At 31.1% G+C, this 6393-nt stretch overlaps 1 long non-coding RNA gene across 1 annotated transcript; it reads left to right on the top strand.

Moving 5' to 3' along the window:
* Positions 1 to 236: 236 nt before the first annotated feature.
* Positions 237 to 3709, top strand: LOC132311679 (uncharacterized). Its single transcript, XR_009483077.1, has 3 exons — positions 237 to 830; positions 931 to 1069; positions 1394 to 3709. It is a non-coding gene; the product is annotated as an uncharacterized LOC132311679 (long non-coding RNA).
* Positions 3710 to 6393: the final 2684 nt, after the last annotated feature.

Raw genomic sequence — 6393 nt, forward strand, 5'->3', positions numbered from 1 at the left:
CTTTCGATAATTTCACCCTAATTAATTAAGGAGAGATTATGGAGACAGATGAGGACACCAAAAATGGACTGGGCCGAGCATGACCCAGATTGCTAGGAACGGGTCAGGTAAGAACAACTGAAATGAACTAAGTCCTCGTTGAGCAGGCCCAGAACGGAAGATCAGTTTGAAAGCCCGAACTAAGACAAAAGGAAATGGGTCCAACATAAAGGTGAACTCAAAAGGCCAGCCTATCACAAGGAAATCAATTAGAAAGCTTCAAGAACGGTCGTAACAGTCTATAAATAGACTGGAAAGAGAGGGAAAAAAAAAGAGAAAATATTTTTCAAGAATTATTCTTTCCAAATTGAGAGAACAATTTTCTTACATCTTCGGCAACCGATTGGAACAACAAATTCAACGGTAAAACCACGATTTTTAGCGACGTACCTCTCCATTTAGCTCATTAGAAGGTTCCATTTTACCCATGGGTTCAGATCTGGTCATTGGCTGATTCGTTCTTCGATTTGGGGATGTTGCATTTTGCAAAGGGTTTTTGCCTCTGATTCACACTTCTCTTCGTCATTGCTTTTGTTTGATCTTGGAGATTTCGGCCAAATCTCGTTGTAGGGTAAGCTTTGCCAGCTTAAATTCGAATAGACAAAGAAGCAGTTACGAGTAATCTTAGAGCTTTGGGCCAAATCGCGTTGTAGGGTAAGCTTCGCTGGCCCAATTTCGAACAGACAAAGGAGCAATTACGAGTTATCTTGGAGCTTTGGGCCAAATCGCGTTGTAGGGTAAGCTTCGCCTGCCCAATTTCGAAGAGACAAATGAGCAATTATGAGTTACCGGTGAGTGTATGGTATAAATCATTGTTTGTAATGAAATGAAGATGATTTTTTATGAAGAAAAAACAATTTGGTTAGATTCATCAATTTTATTTGGTTGCAGGTTGTAAGGGAAAGGAAGAGGACATTGTTGTTGCTGGTGGTCTCTAGGAAGAAGAGAAAAACAAAGGGAAAGGAAGGCAAAAAAAAGGGTCTGGACTATAGGCATTTCATATCATCATCTTCAACTTATCATCTAATTGGTAGGGATTTCAGTAGCTTAATTATGCTGCTTTGAGATAATTTCTATAATTGTTTCCATTCCTTTTCTATTCTGAATCCCATATTTGTTTACATTAAATATTGTAAATGCCCAAGTTTGTGTTCCGTTCGGGGGTAATAGAGATCTAAACTGTGCGTCAAGATAAAGGCATATTGTATTATCTTACAGGAACATGTCCTATTATTTCAGATTATCATGATACCTTTGCATTCTGTTTTTACATAGATGGTTTTTACTGTCTGTCAATCTGAAATCTAACTGTTTTTCTGCCTTTTTCATATTGTCTTATTTCTCTTTATGACAGTGTGTATCTTCTCACCAAGAAACAAAAATGCCATTTATCAAAGTTAATTCCTTGGTTGATCCTCTTTTCTTTTCTTTTTTCTTTTTTATGATTGTCACTTGGATCTAGCAAGTTGAGACCTGCTAAAAATTTACAAGCAATATCTATAAATAATATATGTACTTCATGTGCAAAATATATTTTAAGTATCTAGGTGGACTTGGTGCAATTGCATCATTTTCGCAACAAGAAACAAAGATGTATGTGTCACTCAATTTTGCTTGTTTTTCTTTCTCATTTCATGTATAATTCTTATCACTCTATTGTAGGAGATCCTCTAGCTGTTCGTTGATGCTAGATTTAGTTGTTGACTGAGCACAATGAACAGAAATTATGGTATTAACTTTTAGCATAGTTATTACATATATATATATGCTATTTTTTCCAACATGTAAAATTGTCATGAGGCATTTTTCACTCCTCACTTGTTTTCATATAAAATCATTGAATCTGAAAGTAATCTGTCGGTGGTGGTCCTGATGGAGCACAATATCTTACCTTTCTGAATCCCCGACATACTTATATGTTTAAAGGTAGTTCTAGATATGAATTATTGCATTAGCATGCTATATAGCACGTCTGTATCTAGGCCTGTCCTTTAGGGGTAAGAATTTGTATTTTCAAGAGATTTATTTATTCCTTATTACTTAATAACAAAATATTAGGAGCATGACATTTTGAGTTAAATGAACAAACTATAACCAAGAACTGAAGCTTCCCTTCATCTAGAACAAGTGGCAAATTAGGAACTTGTCACCAATTGTAGTACAAAAACTTAATTCTAGAACTTGTCACCAAATGTAGGCTAACTTTTAGTACATTGGCAATATTTTCCTAAAAAAAGATTTCCTTCTCTTGAAAATAGTCTCATGAATTCTAGTAAAAAAACTTAATGGGTGAGTGGTCACTTGGAATCCAAGTGCCAGTTGTCCTTTAATTCTAGATTTTATTATTCTTTGACAAAGATTTTATTATTCTAGATTTCTTGGATTTCTTTAAATGTTAAGTGATAAGAGATGTGAGAGATAACTAATATGGTATATGTTGACCGACACTAGTGATGTCTAGCAGTTTCAAAACACTGTTGTTAACGCTGATGTCTAGCAATTAGTGGTAAGTCAATAGAATAAAGGGTAAACCCTAGCTATTGATACAAGCACCAATTCTATGTGCTTTCTATGATGCCACCAGTCATATTCATATCCAGATTCGAGATGGCTAGTTTGGGTTAATTCTAAGTTTATATATGCATGATATTAATTTTCAAAAAGAACCAATTTTAGTCTATATCAATACTTAAAAGTTTGAGTGATTTATGCAATTTTTATTTGCAATTTATCTATCTTGGGACTATTGATCGAGAGTAGTGATAGATGTAAAGAGGTGAAACAAAGGTTGATTATTTCTATATATTTTCTACCATAACCATGCTTAATTAGCTTATAAATTTTCTTCTATGTATGCTCAAATTGAATTTTTTTTTTTTTGGTTTTGATCAGCTAAAGTCATTTTTTATATGATTTACATAATTTGATACATTCCTTCATGATTATATAAACAAATTCATATAGGTTGCATCTTTGGGACTGCAGTATAATATTGAATCACCAATCTACCATAATAGCAATTGTTAGTTTTCAATGGTAAAAACTATCTTTGGGCATGAACAAAGTGTCCCCTAAGCTGTTTGATTGAGACCCTAGTCATGATAGACTTTATTTATTTATTTATTTTATATTTTATTGGCATCAACTAATTCTTCTAGTGGTCCAAGTAATTAATTATCAGTATATATATATATACTACTTGCTTCAACAATATTCATATGATTATACAAACTGTTTTTGCTATAGAGATTAGACCAACAAAATACAGTAATGCAGGCTAAACTTGCTTGTAAATTAAGATTGAAATATTTGGTAGGTCCCAAATTGAAGATTTTATACTAAATTGCTAGAATTACCAATATGCTTAGTCCAATGCATCAAGGCAAGGATGGCTCAAAAAATTCAGAGACTGTACATGAAAAAAAGAGATGGGATTATTCTCAGCCTCCCAACCCTAGCAAAAATGCATCTTTCAGGCCCAGCCAATGGTTTGAAGTTTCTATTGTGCAAACATTCTTCTGTTTCTTCTTTTTTGACCACCACCATTTATGTCTTTTTGAGATGGCCATAGAGAAATTCCCTCTCTCATCCATGTATAATGCTTATTTTGGTTGGTTTAATTTTGACAAATTTACAACTTGCTTTATATTGTCTTACTTCAACTATTATATTTTGTAGGTCAAAGCTAGGATTGCGGTTCTCGTTACTTTTTTTGTTGCCGTTATATTTTTTGTATGGCTCATGATCAAGAAGTTGCATATACGGAAGAGAGAGACTAAAACAAAGCAAGAAGATATGAAGAATTTTTGTTTCATTTCTGTTAAGTAAAGATAAAGGTGTGGATCATGTACTTCTTTGAAATTTGTATATATTTTTGTATAAAATCATGATTTGGAATTGGTTATATATATATATATATATATATGATGTTATTGGCCAATTGTAAGTTATTTTGGTTATGATGTTATTTTTTATTTATAGGGTTTGCTTATGGGGGTCCTTGCAAAGCTAGTATTAGGGGAAAAAAAAAAAAAAGAAAGCCTTATAGGGGTTGTACACTATTTTTTTTTAAAAAATTATATAATACTTTTTACCACGGTTCTGCACTATGGTAAAAAGACTTTTTCTACCACAGTACAGAACCGAACCGTGGTAGAAAGAAGACTTTCTACCACGGTTTTGCACTGTGGTAGAAAACCTTTTGCTTACAACCATGGCAGTTTCTACTACGGTTTGAAAACCGTGGTGGAAAACGTTTTCTACCGTGGTAAAAAATTATTTTTCTTGTAGTAACGACATTCAGATTGAGTCGCGATAAGCCCCTAATTTATTTGGAAAATCATTATACATTCCCACAGACGGCGCCAACTGTTGAAGCATGATTCTGCACAATCCCGAACGACACCGTTTCCCTGCAACAACTAGGTGAACCTTGATCAACACTGGTGTGGTGCTTGCCAAGAACTTTTCGACGATCAAATCAGTTACTGGAGTGGAGTTCTGAAGTAAAAGGAGGAATTTAATATATTAATTGTCCCATACCTCTTTGGTTTGTGAGAGATTATAGTTATAACGATGCTCTGGTATAACTGTTGCGACTTATTGGGATTTGAGGAGATATTCGAGAAGACTATTGATGTTTTGAATTTGAACTGTTGTGATCTATTTGTTATCTGTTCAACGCCTCTGTTTAATCTCAAACTAGTCAACTATGGTTGAATTACCTTATCCAATCTGTTTGGACTAATTTATTTAAATGGTCCTTATCAGTAGGATTGAATATCATTTTTCTATTCTTTGTTTTTTTTTTTTTTTTTTTTTTTTTTTTTATAGTGGTTTTAGCGCTTAAGCTGTTTGCACTATTGATTCTAATTACAAAGATATTTTAAATTATACAATGAGTATACGCACAAGAAAAATGTGCACAATTGATTATATTAAATTTTAATTACTGAAAATTAAAAATCTTAGAATTTGTCCCGCTAGTCACTATCTATCTATATATATATATTATATATATATATATAGTATTGTAGAGTCTCTTAGAACATTTTATAATTTATTATTGACTATATATTTACTTGGTACTCTCCCTGCTGCTTATAGATCAAGCAATTACTTAAATATTCGGTAGGGGTGGCCCAAGAAAATTTGTCCCTCAGTCACCATAAATCGAGCTAAAAATAATAAAATATTGTATTGGCAAGTTAAAAAACACTCTCTCTATTCTAAAAAAAAAAAAAAAAAAAAAAAATCCTTTTTGAAAAGTAAAAATTTTTAAGGGGATGTGTGGATCATGTATTATCTTCTGTAAAGTTACTAACTTGTCATTTAAGTTTTGAATATTCAAGTTTAAAATTTTAAACTCCAAAAATGTAAAATATATTATTTGAAAAAAAAAAATAGACAATTATTTTAGAAAAAAAAAAAATAATAACATTCTTTTTGGAACAGAGTAAGTAGCATCTAAATACTTTTGAAGTTATAAATAATGTAGATGAAGAGGATAATAAGTAACATGCAGTCTTAGAAATTAAAGTTTTTAATAAATATCAAAGAACTCTCACATACTACTCCATAAAAGGTAAAGAGTCATAAGACTGAGACAAAAAAAATTAAAATCAGTCAAAAAAAAAAAAAAAAAATTAAGAAGAGGTAATTAAATAAACGACTCTTGATTAACACCAAACGTCGATCTCGTCTCTTCGAACTCCACAGTCCACACCATGACTAACTACATATCACTTATATATAAAAAAAAAGTTAATTTGATTTTATAATGGTTATAATAATATTTATTTAGTACCTATAAGTAATTATTTTAAGTACGGTTGACGTTTATATTTTATAATTAAATTTAAAACTTCAATAAGTATTTTTTTGACTGACAAAAGAGTTTCATGTGCTACAGAAAACTATGGTGACCATAAAATTCTTGTTTAATTTCAAAAGAAAATTATTTACTCTCACTCAACTAAGAACCAAGAATATTCACAAAAAAAAATTTATATAGAAATTATAACAAGTACATAGATTAATATAAATATTTTTTATCTACAAATCTAATATGCAATACAGAGAATGTTACCTTTCAAAAAAAAAAAAAAAAACAACAGAGAGTGTTATTTGTAGATAATATGGAGTGATATATAAACCTAATTTTGTAATCAATGTGCATTATATTTATAATAATATTTTTATTTTGAGCTTAATAAAATTTTAAAATTGTTATAATATTTTTAACTTTCGGATCATATCTAAAATGAACTTATGATCAACAGTATACTAACATATCAATTTCAAAGCATTATTTCAGGATGCACATCTTCTATATGAGTGGCGCTATTACTAGTT

The sequence above is a fragment of the Cornus florida genome, unplaced genomic scaffold (genome assembly GCF_030987335.1).
Source record: "Cornus florida cultivar Cherokee Brave unplaced genomic scaffold, ASM3098733v1 CherokeeBrave_3.0.0_Hap2_Chr06, whole genome shotgun sequence".
NCBI classification, from domain to species: domain Eukaryota; kingdom Viridiplantae; phylum Streptophyta; class Magnoliopsida; order Cornales; family Cornaceae; genus Cornus; species Cornus florida.